Source organism: Ovis canadensis, chromosome 24 (assembly GCF_042477335.2).
Source record: "Ovis canadensis isolate MfBH-ARS-UI-01 breed Bighorn chromosome 24, ARS-UI_OviCan_v2, whole genome shotgun sequence".
In the NCBI taxonomy this organism is placed as follows: domain Eukaryota; kingdom Metazoa; phylum Chordata; class Mammalia; order Artiodactyla; family Bovidae; genus Ovis; species Ovis canadensis.
Genome location: NC_091268.1, coordinates 4,950,776 through 4,968,362, shown reverse-complemented (window position 1 = coordinate 4,968,362; position 17,587 = coordinate 4,950,776).

The following is a 17,587-nucleotide window of genomic DNA, read 5'->3' as shown; positions in this document are numbered from 1 at the left end:
CTGGGGAGACTCCAGAAGTACCCCAAGATCCATGTCAGCACTGGAGAGGAATCCTCAGGTTCCGGCCCCGACTCCACACAAGGTCTTAGGCCCCGGCATCGACGGGAGAGGAATCCCGAGAGGCCCCCGAGGAACTCGCATGGGGACTGGCCTTTCCTGAGGCCACCAGAGCGGGTCCCTGAGGTCCCCGTCGTAAGTCGAGAGCACCTGCCGCAACTCGAGAAAATCCAGGAGGTTTTGCCCTCCAGGCGAGATGAGGCCCATTTCCGCTGAGGCTTCTCGAGGCCAATCACATCTAACCACTGGAACTTCCAAAGGGTCCTTCACACCCTTGCTGCAACTCAAGAAGTTCATCGACATACCCGTCTCCACTCGAGAGGAAGCACGTGGGTCCCGCACACATCCAGGGGAGCCCCGTTTCCGCCTCCTAGCTCGAGATGAGGGATCCTTTCCCTGTTTCGTAGGGAAAGAATTCCCGGCGTTCCCGTCGCATCTCAAGAGGAGGCGCTCTCCACAGGAAAGGCGAGAGGAACTCCACGGTCGTGCCACCATTCCAAGAGTCCCCCAGAGATGTCAATCCATTCCAGAGGAACCTGTTTTCCCTGCACTGCCTTGACGTTCAAGCCGAGGATCGACTCCCACCACGTGTGCACGTGGGACACTCCTGTGGGAAAGCCTCGTGGGAAAGCCTCGTGGGAAAGACTCGAGGGAAAACCATAGATCCTTTGATCCACGCGGCGGACTGCGTGACACTGCTGCTACCGCTCTGGAGGAAAGCGCAAGTGCATGCCCGCATTCGAGACGAGGACTGACTCCCCTGGGGAGACTCCAGAAGTACCCCAAGATCCATGTCAGCACTGGAGAGGAATCCTCAGGTTCCGGCCCCGACTCCACACAAGGTCTTAGGCCCCGGCATCGACGGGAGAGGAATCCCTAGAGGCCCCCGAGGAACTCGCATGGGGACTGGCCTTTCCTGAGGCCACCAGAGCGGGTCCCTGAGGTCCCCGTCGTAAGTCGAGAGCACCTGCCGCAACTCGAGAAAATCCAGGAGGTTTTGCCCTCCAGGCGAGATGAGGCCCATTTCCGCTGAGGCTTCTCGAGGCCAATCACATCTAACCACTGGAACTTCCAAAGGGTCCTTCACACCCTTGCTGCAACTCAAGAAGTTCATCGACATACCCGTCTCCACTCGAGAGGAAGCACGTGGGTCCCGCACACATCCAGGGGAGCCCCGTTTCCGCCTCCTAGCTCGAGATGAGGGATCCTTTCCCTGTTTCGTAGGGAAAGAATTCCCGGCGTTCCCGTCGCATCTCAAGAGGAGGCGCTCTCCACAGGAAAGGCGAGAGGAACTCCAGGGTCGTGCCACCATTCCAAGAGTCCCCCAGAGGTGTCAATCCATTCCAGAGGAACCTGTTTTCCCTGCACTGCCTTGACGTTCAAGCCGAGGATCGACTCCCACCACGTGTGCACGTGGGACAGCCCTGTGGGAAAGCCTCGTGGGAAAGCCTCGTGAGAAAGACTCGAGGGAAAACCATAGATCCTTTGATCCACGCGGCGGACTGCGTGACACTGCTGCTACCGCTCTGGAGGAAAGCGCAAGTGCATGCCCGCATTCGAGACGAGGACTGACTCCCCTGGGGAGACTCCAGAAGTACCCCAAGATCCATGTCAGCACTGGAGAGGAATCCTCAGGTTCCGGCCCCGACTCCACACAAGGTCTTAGGCCCCGGCATCGACGGGAGAGGAATCCCGAGAGGCCCCCGAGGAACTCGCATGGGGACTGGCCTTTCCTGAGGCCACCAGAGCGGGTCCCTGAGGTCCCCGTCGTAAGTCGAGAGCACCTGCCGCAACTCGAGAAAATCCAGGAGGTTTTGCCCTCCAGGCGAGATGAGGCCCATTTCCGCTGAGGCTTCTCGAGGCCAATCACATCTAACCACTGGAACTTCCAAAGGGTCCTTCACACCCTTGCTGCAACTCAAGAAGTTCATCGACATACCCGTCTCCACTCGAGAGGAAGCACGTGGGTCCCGCACACATCCAGGGGAGCCCCGTTTCCGCCTCCTAGCTCGAGATGAGGGATCCTTTCCCTGTTTCGTAGGGAAAGAATTCCCGGCGTTCCCGTCGCATCTCAAGAGGAGGCGCTCTCCACAGGAAAGGCGAGAGGAACTCCACGGTCGTGCCACCATTCCAAGAGTCCCCCAGATGTGTCAGTCCATTCCAGAGGAACCTGTTTTCCCTGCACTGCCTTGACGTTCAAGCCGAGGATCGACTCCCACCACGTGTGCACGTGGGACAGCCCTGTGGGAAAGCCTCGTGGGAAAGCCTCGTGGGAAAGACTCGAGGGAAAACCATAGATCCTTTGATCCACGCGGCGGACTGCGTGACACTGCTGCTACCGCTCTGGAGGAAAGCGCAAGTGCATTCCCGCATTCGAGACGAGGACTGACTCCCCTGGGGAGACTCCAGAAGTACCCCAAGATCCATGTCAGCACTGGAGAGGAAACCTCAGGTTCCGGCCCCGACTCCACACAAGGTCTTAGGCCCCGGCATCGACGGGAGAGGAATCCCGAGAGGCCCCCGAGGAACTCGCATGGGGACTGGCCTTTCCTGAGGCCACCAGAGCGGGTCCCTGAGGTCCCCGTCGTAAGTCGAGAGCACCTGCCGCAACTCGAGAAAATCCAGGAGGTTTTGCCTTCCAGGGGAGATGAGGCCCATTTCCGCTGAGGCTTCTCGAGGCCAATCACATCTAACCACTGGAACTTCCAAAGGGTCCTTCACACCCTTGCTGCAACTCAAGAAGTTCCCCGACATACCCGTCTCCACTCGAGAGGAAGCACGTGGTGTCCCGCACACATCCAGGGGAGCCCCGTTTCCGCCTCCTAGCTCGAGATGAGGGATCCTTTCCCTGTTTCGTAGGGAAAGAATTCCCGGCGTTCCCGTCGCATCTCAAGAGGAGGCGCTCTCCACAGGAAAGGTGAGAGGAACTCCAGGGTCGTGCCACCATTCCAAGAGTCCCCCAGATGTGTCAGTCCATTCCAGAGGAACCTGTTTTCCCTGCACTGCCTTGACGTTCAAGCCGAGGATCCACTCCCACCACGTGTGCACGTGGGACAGCCCTGTGGGAAAGCCTCGTGGGAAAGCCTCGTGGGAAAGACTCGAGGGAAAACCATAGATCCTTTGATCCACGCGGCGGACTGCGTGACACTGCTGCTACCGCTCTGGAGGAAAGCGCAAGTGCATGCCCGCATTCGAGACGAGGACTGACTCCCCTGGGGAGACTCCAGAAGTACCCCAAGATCCATGTCAGCACTGGAGAGGAAACCTCAGGTTCCGGCCCCGACTCCACACAAGGTCTTAGGCCACGGCATCGACGGGAGAGGAATCCCGAGAGGCCCCCGAGGAACTCGCATGGGGACTGGCCTTTCCTGAGGCCACCAGAGCGGGTCCCTGAGGTCCCCGTCGTAAGTCGAGAGCACCTGCCGCAACTCGAGAAAATCCAGGAGGTTTTGCCCTCCAGGCGAGATGAGGCCCATTTCCGCTGAGGCTTCTCGAGGCCAATCACATCTAACCACTGGAACTTCCAAAGGGTCCTTCACACCATTGCTGCAATTCAAGAAGTTCCCCGACATACCCGTCTCCACTCGAGAGGAAGCACGTGGGGTCCCGCACACATCCAGGGGAGCCCCGTTTCCGCCTCCTAGCTCGAGATGAGGGATCCTTTCCCTGTTTCGTAGGGAAAGAATTCCCGGCGTTCCCGTCGCATCTCAAGAGGAGGCGCTCTCCACAGGAAAGGCGAGAGGAACTCCAGGGTCGTGCCACCATTCCAAGAGTCCCCCAGATGTGTCAGTCCATTCCAGAGGAACCTGTTTTCCCTGCACTGCCTTGACGTTCAAGCCGAGGATCGACTCCCACCACGTGTGCACGTGGGACAGCCCTGTGGGAAAGCCTCGTGGGAAAGCCTCGTGGGAAAGACTCGAGGGAAAACCATAGATCCTTTGATCCACGCGGCGGACTGCGTGACACTGCTGCTACCGCTCTTGAGGAAAGCGCAAGTGCATGCCCGCATTCGAGACGAGGACTGACTCCCCTGGGGAGACTCCAGAAGTACCCCAAGATCCATGTCAGCACTGGAGAGGAATCCTCAGGTTCCGGCCCCGACTCCACACAAGGTCTTAGGCCCCGGCATCGACGGGAGAGGAATCCCGAGAGGCCCCCGAGGAACTCGCATGGGGACTGGCCTTTCCTGAGGCCACCAGAGCGGGTCCCTGAGGTCCCCGTCGTAAGTCGAGAGCACCTGCCGCAACTCGAGAAAATCCAGGAGGTTTTGCCCTCCAGGCGAGATGAGGCCCATTTCCGCTGAGGCTTCTCGAGGCCAATCACGTCTAACCACAGGAACTTCCAAAGGGTCCTTCACACCCTTGCTGCAACTCAAGAAGTTCCCCGACATACCCGTCTCCACTCGAGAGGAAGCACGTGGTGTCCCGCACACATCCAGGGGAGCCCCGTTTCCGCCTCCTAGCTCGAGATGAGGGATCCTTTCCCTGTTTCGTAGGGAAAGAATTCCCGGCGTTCCCGTCGCATCTCAAGAGGAGGCGCTCTCCACAGGAAAGGCGAGATGAATTCCAGGGTCGTGCCACCATTCCAAGAGTCCCCCAGATGTGTCAGTCCATTCCAGAGGAATCTGTTTTCCCTGCACTGCCTTGACGTTCAAGCCGAGGATCGACTCCCACCACGTGTGCACGTGGCACAGCCCTGTGGGAAAGCCTCGTGGGAAAGCCTCGTGGGAAAGACTCGAGGGAAAACCATAGATCCTTTGATCCACGCGGCGGACTGCGTGACACTGCTGCTACCGCTCTGGAGGAAAGCGCAAGTGCATGCCCGCATTCGAGACGAGGACTGACTCCCCTGGGGAGACTCCAGAAGTACCCCAAGATCCATGTCAGCACTGGAGAGGAAACCTCAGGTTCCGGCCCCGACTCCACACAAGGTCTTAGGCCCCGGCATCGACGGGAGAGGAATCCCGAGAGGCCCCCGAGGAACTCGCATGGGGACTGGCCTTTCTTGAGGCCACCAGAGCGGGTCCCTGAGGTCCCTGTCGTAAGTCGAGAGCACCTGCCGCAACTCGAGAAAATCCAGGAGGTTTTGCCCTCCAGGCGAGATGAGGCCCATTTCCGCTGAGGCTTCTCGAGGCCAATCACATCTAACCACTGGAACTTCCAAAGGGTCCTTCACACCATTGCTGCAACTCAAGAAGTTCCCCGACATACCCGTCTCCACTCGAGAGGAAGCACGTGGGGTCCCGCACACATCCAGGGAAGCCCCGTTTCCGCCTCCTAGCTCGAGATGAGGGATCCTTTCCCTGTTTCGCAGGGAAAGAATTTCCGGCGTTCCCGTCGCATCTCAAGAGGAGGCGCTCTCCACAGGAAAGGCGAGAGGAACTCCAGGGTCGTGCCACCATTCCAAGAGTCCCCCAGATGTGTCAGTCCATTCCAGAGGAACCTGTTTTCCCTGCACTGCCTTGACGTTCAAGCCGAGGATCGACTCCCACCACGTGTGCACGTGGGACAGCCCTGTGGGAAAGCCTCGTGGGAAAGCCTCGTGGGAAAGACTCGAGGGTAAACCATAGATCCTTTGATCCGCGCGGCGGACTGCGTGACACTGCTGCTACCGCTCTTGAGGAAAGCGCAAGTGCATGCCCGCATTCGAGACGAGGACTGACTCCCCTGGGGAGACTCCAGAAGTACCCCAAGATCCATGTCAGCACTGGAGAGGAATCCTCAGGTTCCGGCCCCGACTCCACACAAGGTCTTAGGCCCCGGCATCGACGGGAGAGGAATCCCGAGAGGCCCCCGAGGAACTCGCATGGGGACTGGCCTTTCCTGAGGCCACCAGAGCGGGTCCCTTAGGTCCCCGTCGTAAGTCGAGAGCACTTGCCGCAACTCGAGAAAATCCAGGAGGTTTTGCCCTCCAGGCGAGATGAGGCCCATTTCCGCTGAGGCTTCTCGAGGCCAATCACGTCTAACCACAGGAACTTCCAAAGGGTCCTTCACACCCTTGCTGCAACTCAAGAAGTTCCCCGACATACCCGTCTCCACTCGAGAGGAAGCACGTGGGGTCCCGCACACATCCAGGGGAGCCCCGTTTCCGCCTCCTAGCTCGAGATGAGGGATCCTTTCCCTGTTTCGTAGGGAAAGAATTCCCGGCGTTCCCGTCGCATCTCAAGAGGAGGCGCTCTCCACAGGAAAGGCGAGATGAATTCCAGGGTCGTGCCACCATTCCAAGAGTCCCCCAGATGTGTCAGTCCATTCCAGAGGAAACTGTTTTCCCTGCACTGCCTTGACGTTCAAGCCGAGGATCGACTCCCACCACGTGTGCACGTGGCACAGCCCTGTGGGAAAGCCTCGTGGGAAAGCCTCGTGGGAAAGACTCGAGGGAAAACCATAGATCCTTTGATCCACGCGGCGGACTGCGTGACACTGCTGCTACCGCTCTGGAGGAAAGCGCAAGTGCATGCCCGCATTCGAGACGAGGAATGACTCCCCTGGGGAGACTCCAGAAGTACCCCAAGATCCATGTCAGCACTGGAGAGGAATCCTCAGGTTCCGGCCCCGACTCCACACAAGGTCTTAGGCCCCGGCATCGACGGGAGAGGAATCCCGAGAGGCCCCCGAGGAACTCGCATGGGGACTGGCCTTTCCTGAGGCCACCAGAGCGGGTCCCTGAGGTCCCCGTCGTAAGTCGAGAGCACCTGCTGCAACTCGAGAAAATTCAGGAGGTTTTGCCCTCCAGGCGAGATGAGGCCCATTTCCGCTGAGTCTTCTCGAGGCCAATCACGTCTAACCACTGGAACTTCCAAAGGGTCCTTCACACCCTTGCTGCAACTCAAGAAGTTCCCCGACATACCCGTCTCCACTTGAGAGGAAGCACGTGGGGTCCGCACACATCCAGGGGAGCCCCGTTTCCGCCTCCTAGCTCGAGATGAGGGATCCTTTCCCTGTTTCGTAGGGAAAGAATTCCCGGCGTTCCCGTCGCATCTCAAGAGGAGGCGCTCTCCACAGGAAAAGCGAGAGGAACTCCAGGGTCGTGCCACCATTCCAAGAGTCCCCCAGATGTGTCAGTCCATTCCAGAGGAACCTGTTTTCCCTGCACTGCCTTGACGTTCAAGCCGAGGATCGACTCCCACCACGTGTGCACGTGGGACAGCCCTGTGGGAAAGCCTCGTGGGAAAGCCTCGTGGGAAAGACTCGAGGGAACACCATAGATCCTTTGATCCACGGGGCGGACTGCGTGACACTGCTGCTACCGCTCTGGAGGAAAGCGCAAGTGCATGCCCGCATTCGAGACGAGGACTGACTCACCTGGGGAGACTCCAGAAGTACCCCAAGATCCATGTCAGCACTGGAGAGGAATCCTCAGGTTCCGGCCCCGACTCCACACAAGGTCTTAGGCCCCGGCATCGACGGGAGAGGAATCCCGAGAGGCCCCCGAGGAACTCGCATGGGGACTGGCCTTTCCTGAGGCCACCAGAGCGGGTCCCTGAGGTCCCCGTCGTAAGTCGAGAGCACCTGCTGCAACTCGAGAAAATTCAGGAGGTTTTGCCCTCCAGGCGAGATGAGGCCCATTTCCGCTGAGTCTTCTCGAGGCCAATCACGTCTAACCACTGGAACTTACAAAGGGTCCTTCACACCCTTGCTGCAACTCAAGAAGTTCCCCGACATACCCGTCTCCACTCGAGAGGAAGCACGTGGGGTCCGCACACATCCAGGGGAGCCCCGTTTCCGCCTCCTAGCTCGAGATGAGGGATCCTTTCCCTGTTTCGTAGGGAAAGAATTCCCGGCGTTCCCGTCGCATCTCAAGAGGAGGCGCTCTCCACAGGAAAGGCGAGAGGAACTCCAGGGTCGTGCCACCATTCCAAGAGTCCCCCAGATGTGTCAGTCCATTCCAGAGGAACCTGTTTTCCCTGCACTGCCTTGACGTTCAAGCCGAGGATCGACTCCCACCACGTGTGCACGTGGGACAGCCCTGTGGGAAAGCCTCGTGGGAAAGCCTCGTGGGAAAGACTCGAGGGAAAACCATAGATCCTTTGATCCACGCGGTGGACTGCGTGACACTGCTGCTACCGCTCTGGAGGAAAGCGCAAGTGCATGCCCGCATTCGAGACGAGGACTGACTCCCCTGGGGAGACTCCAGAAGTACCCCAAGATCCATGTCAGCACTGGAGAGGAATCCTCAGGTTCCGGCCCCGACTCCACACAAGGTCTTAGGCCCCGGCATCGACGGGAGAGGAATCCCGAGAGGCCCCCGAGGAACTCGCATGGGGACTGGCCTTTCCTGAGGCCACCAGAGCGGGTCCCTGAGGTCCCCGTCGTAAGTCGAGAGCACCTGCCGCAACTCGAGAAAATCCAGGAGGTTTTGCCCTCCAGGCGAGATGAGGCCCATTTCCGCTGATGCTTCTCGAGGCCAATCACATCTAACCACTGGAACTTCCAAAGCGTCCTTCACACCCTTGCTGCAACTCAAGAAGTTCCCCGACATACCCGTCTCCACTCAAGAGGAAGCACGTGGGTCCCGCACACATCCAGGGGAGCCCCGTTTCCGCCTCCTAGCTCGAGATGAGGGATCCTTTCCCTGTTTCGTAGGGAAAGAATTCCCGGCGTTCCCATCGCATCTCAAGAGGAGGCGCTCTCCACAGGAAAGGCGAGAGGAACTCCAGGGTCGTGCCACCATTCCAAGAGTTCCCCAGATGTGTCAGTCCATTCCAGAGGAACCTGTTTTCCCTGCACTGCCTTGACGTTCAAGCCGAGCATCGATTCCCACCACGTGTGCACGTGGGACAGCCCTGTGGGAAAGCCTCGTGGGAAAGCCTCGTGGGAAAGACTCGAGGGAAAACCATACATCCTTTGATCCACGCGGCGGACTGCGTGACACTGCTGCTACCGCTCTGGAGGAAAGCGCAAGTGCATTCCCGCATTCGAGACGAGGACTGACTCCCCTGGGGAGACTCCAGAAGTACCCCAAGATCCATGTCAGCACTGGAGAGGAAAACTCAGGTTCCGGCCCCTACTCCACACAAGGTCTTAGGCCCCGGCATCGACGGGAGAGGAATCCCGAGAGGCCCCCGAGGAACTCGCATGGGGACTGGCCTTTCCTGAGGCCACCAGAGCGGGTCCCTGAGGTCCCCGTCGTAAGTCGAGAGCACCTGCCGCAACTCGAGAAAATCCAGGAGGTTTTGCCCTCCAGGCGAGATGAGGCCCATTTCCGCTGAGGCTTCTCGAGGCCAATCACATCTAACCACTGGAACTTCCAAAGGGTCCTTCACACCCTTGCTGCAACTCAAGAAGTTCCCGGACATACCCGTCTCCACTCGAGAGGAAGCACGTGGGGTCCCGCACACATCCAGGGGAGCCCCGTTTCCGCCTCCTAGCTCGAGTTGAGGTATCCTTTCCCTGTTTCGTAAGGAAAGAATTCCCGGCGTTCCCGTCGCATCTCAAGAGGAGGCGCTCTCCACAGGAAAGGCGAGAGGAACTCCAGGGTCGTGCCACCATTACAAGAGTCCCCCAGATGTGTCAGTCCATTCCAGAGGAACCTGTTTTCCCTGCACTGCCTTGACGTTCAAGCCGAGGATCGACTCCCACCACGTGTGCACGTGGGACAGCCCTGTGGGAAAGCCTCGTGGGAAAGCCTCCTGGGAAAGACTCGAGGGAAAACCATAGATCCTTAGATCCACGCGGCGGACTGCGTGACACTGCTGCTACCGCTCTGGAGGAAAATGCAAGTGCATGCTCGCATTCGAGATGAGGACTGACTCCCCTGGGGAGACTCCAGAAGTACCCCAAGATCCATGTCAGCACTGGAGAGGAATCCTCAGGTTCCGGCCCCGACTCCACACAAGGTCTTAGGCCCCGGCATCGACGGGAGAGGAATCCCGAGAGGCCCCCGAGGAACTCGCATGGGGACTGGCCTTTCCTGAGGCCACCAGAGCGGGTCCCTGAGGTCCCCGTCGTAAGTCGAGAGCACCTGCCGCAACTCGAGAAAATCCAGGAGGTTTTGCCCTCCAGGCGAGATGAGGCCCATTTCCGCTGAGGCTTCTCGAGGCCAATCACATCTAACCACTGGAACTTCCAAAGGGTCCTTCACACCCTTGCTGCAACTCAAGAAGTTCCCGGACATACCCGTCTCCACTCGAGAGGAAGCACGTGGGGTCCCGCACACATCCAGGGGAGCCCCGTTTCCGCCTCCTAGCTCGAGTTGAGGTATCCTTTCCCTGTTTCGTAAGGAAAGAATTCCCGGCGTTCCCGTCGCATCTCAAGAGGAGGCGCTCTCCACAGGAAAGGCGAGAGGAACTCCAGGGTCGTGCCACCATTCCAAGAGTCCCCCAGATGTGTCAGTCCATTCCAGAGGAACCTGTTTTCCCTGCACTGCCTTGACGTTCAAGCCGAGGATCGACTCCCACCACGTGTGCACGTGGGACAGCCCTGTGGGAAAGCCTCGTGGGAAAGCCTCCTGGGAAAGACTCGAGGGAAAACCATAGATCCTTAGATCCACGCGGCGGACTGCGTGACACTGCTGCTACCGCTCTGGAGGAAAATGCAAGTGCATGCTCGCATTCGAGATGAGGACTGACTCCCCTGGGGAGACTCCAGAAGTACCCCAAGATCCATGTCAGCACTGGAGAGGAATCCTCAGGTTCCGGCCCCGACTCCACACAAGGTCTTAGGCCCCGGCATCGACGGGAGAGGAATCCCGAGAGGCCCCCGAGGAACTCGCATGGGGACTGGCCTTTCCTGAGGCCACCAGAGCGGGTCCCTGAGGTCCCCGTCGTAAGTCGAGAGCACCTGCTGCAACTCGAGAAAATTCAGGAGGTTTTGCCCTCCAGGCGAGATGAGGCCCATTTCCGCTGAGTCTTCTCGAGGCCAATCACGTCTAACCACTGGAACTTACAAAGGGTCCTTCACACCCTTGCTGCAACTCAAGAAGTTCCCCGACATACCCGTCTCCACTCGAGAGGAAGCACGTGGGGTCCGCACACATCCAGGGGAGCCCCGTTTCCGCCTCCTAGCTCGAGATGAGGGATCCTTTCCCTGTTTCGTAGGGAAAGAATTCCCGGCGTTCCCGTCGCATCTCAAGAGGAGGCGCTCTCCACAGGAAAGGCGAGAGGAACTCCAGGGTCGTGCCACCATTCCAAGAGTCCCCCAGATGTGTCAGTCCATTCCAGAGGAACCTGTTTTCCCTGCACTGCCTTGACGTTCAAGCCGAGGATCGACTCCCACCACGTGTGCACGTGGGACAACCCTGTGGGAAAGCCTCGTGGGAAAGCCTCGTGGGAAAGACTCGAGGGAAAACCATAGATCCTTTGATCCACGCGGTGGACTGCGTGACACTGCTGCTACCGCTCTGGAGGAAAGCGCAAGTGCATGCCCGCATTCGAGACGAGGACTGACTCCCCTGGGGAGACTCCAGAAGTACCCCAAGATCCATGTCAGCACTGGAGAGGAATCCTCAGGTTCCGGCCCCGACTCCACACAAGGTCTTAGGCCCCGGCATCGACGGGAGAGGAATCCCGAGAGGCCCCCGAGGAACTCGCATGGGGACTGGCCTTTCCTGAGGCCACCAGAGCGGGTCCCTGAGGTCCCCGTCGTAAGTCGAGAGCACCTGCCGCAACTCGAGAAAATCCAGGAGGTTTTGCCCTCCAGGCGAGATGAGGCCCATTTCCGCTGATGCTTCTCGAGGCCAATCACATCTAACCACTGGAACTTCCAAAGCGTCCTTCACACCCTTGCTGCAACTCAAGAAGTTCCCCGACATACCCGTCTCCACTCAAGAGGAAGCACGTGGGTCCCGCACACATCCAGGGGAGCCCCGTTTCCGCCTCCTAGCTCGAGATGAGGGATCCTTTCCCTGTTTCGTAGGGAAAGAATTCCCGGCGTTCCCATCGCATCTCAAGAGGAGGCGCTCTCCACAGGAAAGGCGAGAGGAACTCCAGGGTCGTGCCACCATTCCAAGAGTTCCCCAGATGTGTCAGTCCATTCCAGAGGAACCTGTTTTCCCTGCACTGCCTTGACGTTCAAGCCGAGCATCGATTCCCACCACGTGTGCACGTGGGACAGCCCTGTGGGAAAGCCTCGTGGGAAAGCCTCGTGGGAAAGACTCGAGGGAAAACCATACATCCTTTGATCCACGCGGCGGACTGCGTGACACTGCTGCTACCGCACTGGAGGAAAGCGCAAGTGCATTCCCGCATTCGAGACGAGGACTGACTCCCCTGGGGAGACTCCAGAAGTACCCCAAGATCCATGTCAGCACTGGAGAGGAAAACTCAGGTTCCGGCCCCTACTCCACACAAGGTCTTAGGCCCCGGCATCGACGGGAGAGGAATCCCGAGAGGCCCCCGAGGAACTCGCATGGGGACTGGCCTTTCCTGAGGCCACCAGAGCGGGTCCCTGAGGTCCCCGTCGTAAGTCGAGAGCACCTGCCGCAACTCGAGAAAATCCAGGAGGTTTTGCCCTCCAGGCGAGATGAGGCCCATTTCCGCTGAGGCTTCTCGAGGCCAATCACATCTAACCACTGGAACTTCCAAAGGGTCCTTCACACCCTTGCTGCAACTCAAGAAGTTCCCGGACATACCCGTCTCCACTCGAGAGGAAGCACGTGGGGTCCCGCACACATCCAGGGGAGCCCCGTTTCCGCCTCCTAGCTCGAGTTGAGGTATCCTTTCCCTGTTTCGTAAGGAAAGAATTCCCGGCGTTCCCGTCGCATCTCAAGAGGAGGCGCTCTCCACAGGAAAGGCGAGAGGAACTCCAGGGTCGTGCCACCATTACAAGAGTCCCCCAGATGTGTCAGTCCATTCCAGAGGAACCTGTTTTCCCTGCACTGCCTTGACGTTCAAGCCGAGGATCGACTCCCACCACGTGTGCACGTGGGACAGCCCTGTGGGAAAGCCTCGTGGGAAAGCCTCCTGGGAAAGACTCGAGGGAAAACCATAGATCCTTAGATCCACGCGGCGGACTGCGTGACACTGCTGCTACCGCTCTGGAGGAAAATGCAAGTGCATGCTCGCATTCGAGATGAGGACTGACTCCCCTGGGGAGACTCCAGAAGTACCCCAAGATCCATGTCAGCACTGGAGAGGAATCCTCAGGTTCCGGCCCCGACTCCACACAAGGTCTTAGGCCCCGGCATCGACGGGAGAGGAATCCCGAGAGGCCCCCGAGGAACTCGCATGGGGACTGGCCTTTCCTGAGGCCACCAGAGCGGGTCCCTGAGGTCCCCGTCGTAAGTCGAGAGCACCTGCCGCAACTCGAGAAAATCCAGGAGGTTTTGCCCTCCAGGCGAGATGAGGCCCATTTCCGCTGAGGCTTCTCGAGGCCAATCACATCTAACCACTGGAACTTCCAAAGGGTCCTTCACACCCTTGCTGCAACTCAAGAAGTTCCCGGACATACCCGTCTCCACTCGAGAGGAAGCACGTGGGGTCCCGCACACATCCAGGGGAGCCCCGTTTCCGCCTCCTAGCTCGAGTTGAGGTATCCTTTCCCTGTTTCGTAAGGAAAGAATTCCCGGCGTTCCCGTCGCATCTCAAGAGGAGGCGCTCTCCACAGGAAAGGCGAGAGGAACTCCAGGGTCGTGCCACCATTACAAGAGTCCCCCAGATGTGTCAGTCCATTCCAGAGGAACCTGTTTTCCCTGCACTGCCTTGACGTTCAAGCCGAGGATCGACTCCCACCACGTGTGCACGTGGGACAGCCCTGTGGGAAAGCCTCGTGGGAAAGCCTCCTGGGAAAGACTCGAGGGAAAACCATAGATCCTTAGATCCACGCGGCGGACTGCGTGACACTGCTGCTACCGCTCTGGAGGAAAATGCAAGTGCATGCTCGCATTCGAGATGAGGACTGACTCCCCTGGGGAGACTCCAGAAGTACCCCAAGATCCATGTCAGCACTGGAGAGGAATCCTCAGGTTCCGGCCCCGACTCCACACAAGGTCTTAGGCCCCGGCATCGACGGGAGAGGAATCCCGAGAGGCCCCCGAGGAACTCGCATGGGGACTGGCCTTTCCTGAGGCCACCAGAGCGGGTCCCTGAGGTCCCCGTCGTAAGTCGAGAGCACCTGCTGCAACTCGAGAAAATTCAGGAGGTTTTGCCCTCCAGGCGAGATGAGGCCCATTTCCGCTGAGTCTTCTCGAGGCCAATCACGTCTAACCACTGGAACTTCCAAAGGGTCCTTCACACCCTTGCTGCAACTCAAGAAGTTCCCCGACATACCCGTCTCCACTCGAGAGGAAGCACGTGGGGTCCGCACACATCCAGGGGAGCCCCGTTTCCGCCTCCTAGCTCGAGATGAGGGATCCTTTCCCTGTTTCGTAGGGAAAGAATTCCCGGCGTTCCCGTCGCATCTCAAGAGGAGGCGCTCTCCACAGGAAAGGCGAGAGGAACTCCAGGGTCGTGCCACCATTCCAAGAGTCCCCCAGATGTGTCAGTCCATTCCAGAGGAACCTGTTTTCCCTGCACTGCCTTGACGTTCAAGCCGAGGATCGACTCCCACCACGTGTGCACGTGGGACAGCCCTGTGGGAAAGCCTCGTGGGAAAGCCTCGTGGGAAAGACTCGAGGGAAAACCATAGATCCTTTGATCCACGCGGTGGACTGCGTGACACTGCTGCTACCGCTCTGGAGGAAAGCGCAAGTGCATGCCCGCATTCGAGACGAGGACTGACTCCCCTGGGGAGACTCCAGAAGTACCCCAAGATCCATGTCAGCACTGGAGAGGAATCCTCAGGTTCCGGCCCCGACTCCACACAAGGTCTTAGGCCCCGGCATCGACGGGAGAGGAATCCCGAGAGGCCCCCGAGGAACTCGCATGGGGACTGGCCTTTCCTGAGGCCACCAGAGCGGGTCCCTGAGGTCCCCGTCGTAAGTCGAGAGCACCTGCCGCAACTCGAGAAAATCCAGGAGGTTTTGCCCTCCAGGCGAGATGAGGCCCATTTCCGCTGATGCTTCTCGAGGCCAATCACATCTAACCACTGGAACTTCCAAAGCGTCCTTCACACCCTTGCTGCAACTCAAGAAGTTCCCCGACATACCAGTCTGCACTCGAGAGGAAGCACGTGGGTCCCGCACACATCCAGGGGAGCCCCGTTTCCGCCTCCTAGCTCGAGATGAGGGATCCTTTCCCTGTTTCGTAGGGAAAGAATTCCCGGCGTTCCCATCGCATCTCAAGAGGAGGCGCTCTCCACAGGAAAGGAGAGAGGAACTCCAGGGTCGTGCCACCATTCCAAGAGTTCCCCAGATGTGTCAGTCCATTCCAGAGGAACCTGTTTTCCCTGCACTGCCTTGACGTTCAAGCCGAGCATCGATTCCCACCACGTGTGCACGTGGGACAGCCCTGTGGGAAAGCCTCGTGGGAAAGCCTCGTGGGAAAGACTCGAGGGAAAACCATACATCCTTTGATCCACGCGGCGGACTGCGTGACACTGCTGCTACCGCTCTGGAGGAAAGCGCAAGTGCATTCCCGCATTCGAGACGAGGACTGACTCCCCTGGGGAGACTCCAGAAGTACCCCAAGATCCATGTCAGCACTGGAGAGGAAAACTCAGGTTCCGGCCCCTACTCCACACAAGGTCTTAGGCGCCGGCATCGACGGGAGAGGAATCCCGAGAGGCCCCCGAGGAACTCGCATGGGGACTGGCCTTTCCTGAGGCCACCAGAGCGGGTCCCTGAGGTCCCCGTCGTAAGTCGAGAGCACCTGCCGCAACTCGAGAAAATCCAGGAGGTTTTGCCCTCCAGGCGAGATGAGGCCCATTTCCGCTGAGGCTTCTCGAGGCCAATCACATCTAACCACTGGAACTTCCAAAGGGTCCTTCACACCCTTGCTGCAACTCAAGAAGTTCCCGGACATACCCGTCTCCACTCGAGAGGAAGCACGTGGGGTCCCGCACACATCCAGGGGAGCCCCGTTTCCGCCTCCTAGCTCGAGTTGAGGTATCCTTTCCCTGTTTCGTAAGGAAAGAATTCCCGGCGTTCCCGTCGCATCTCAAGAGGAGGCGCTCTCCACAGGAAAGGCGAGAGGAACTCCAGGGTCGTGCCACCATTACAAGAGTCCCCCAGATGTGTCAGTCCATTCCAGAGGAACCTGTTTTCCCTGCACTGCCTTGACGTTCAAGCCGAGGATCGACTCCCACCACGTGTGCACGTGGGACAGCCCTGTGGGAAAGCCTCGTGGGAAAGCCTCCTGGGAAAGACTCGAGGGAAAACCATAGATCCTTAGATCCACGCGGCGGACTGCGTGACACTGCTGCTACCGCTCTGGAGGAAAATGCAAGTGCATGCTCGCATTCGAGATGAGGACTGACTCCCCTGGGGAGACTCCAGAAGTACCCCAAGATCCATGTCAGCACTGGAGAGGAATCCTCAGGTTCCGGCCCCGACTCCACACAAGGTCTTAGGCCCCGGCATCGACGGGAGAGGAATCCCGAGAGGCCCCCGAGGAACTCGCATGGGGACCGGCCTTTCTTGAGGCCACCAGAGCGGGTCCCTGAGGTCCCCGTCGTAAGTCGAGAGCACCTGCCGCAACTTGAGAAAATCCAGGAGGTTTTGCCCTCCAGGCGAGATGAGGCCCCTTTCCGCTGAGGCTTCTCGAGGCCAATCACATTTAACCACTGGAACTTCCAAACGGTCCTTCACAACCTTGATGCAACTCAAGAAGTTCCCCGACATACCCGTCTCCACTCGAGAGGAAGCACGTGGGGTCCCGCACACATCCAGGGGAGCCCCGTTTCCGCCTCCTAGCTCGAGATGAGGGATCCTTTCCCTGTTTCGTAGGGAAAGAATACCCGGCGTTCCCGTCGCATCTCAAGAGGAGGCGCTCTCCACAGGAAAGGCGAGAGGAACTCCAGGGTCGTGCCACCATTCCAAGAGTCCCCCAGATGTGTCAGTCCATTCCAGAGGAACCTGTTTTCCCTGCACTGCCTTGACGTTCAAGCCGAGGATCGACTCCCACCACGTGTGCACGTGGGACAGCCCTGTGGGAAAGCCTCGTGGGAAAGCCTCGTGGGAAAGACTCGAGGGAAAACCATAGATCCTTTGATCCACGCGGCGGACTGCGTGACACTGCTGCTACCGCTCTGGAGGAAAGCGCAAGTGCATGCCCGCATTCGAGACGAGGACTGACTCCCCTGGGGAGACTCCAGAAGTACCCCAAGATCCATGTCAGCACTGGAGAGGAAAACTCAGGTTCCGGCACCGATTCCACACAAGGTCTTAGGCCCCGGCATCGACGGGAGAGGAATCCCGAGAGGCCCCCGAGGAACTCGCATGGGGACTGGCCTTTCCTGAGGCCACCAGAGCGGGTCCCTGAGGTCCCCGTCGTAAGTCGAGAGCACCTGCCGCAACTCGAGAAAATCCAGGAGGTTTTGCCCTCCAGGCTAGATGAGGCCCATTTCCGCTGAGGCTTCTCGAGGCCAATCACATCTAACCACTGGAACTTCCAAAGGGTCCTTCACACCCTTGCTGCAACTCAAGAAGTTCCCCGACATACCCGTCTCCACTCGAGAGGAAGCACGTGGGGTCCCGCACACATCCAGGGGAGCCCCGT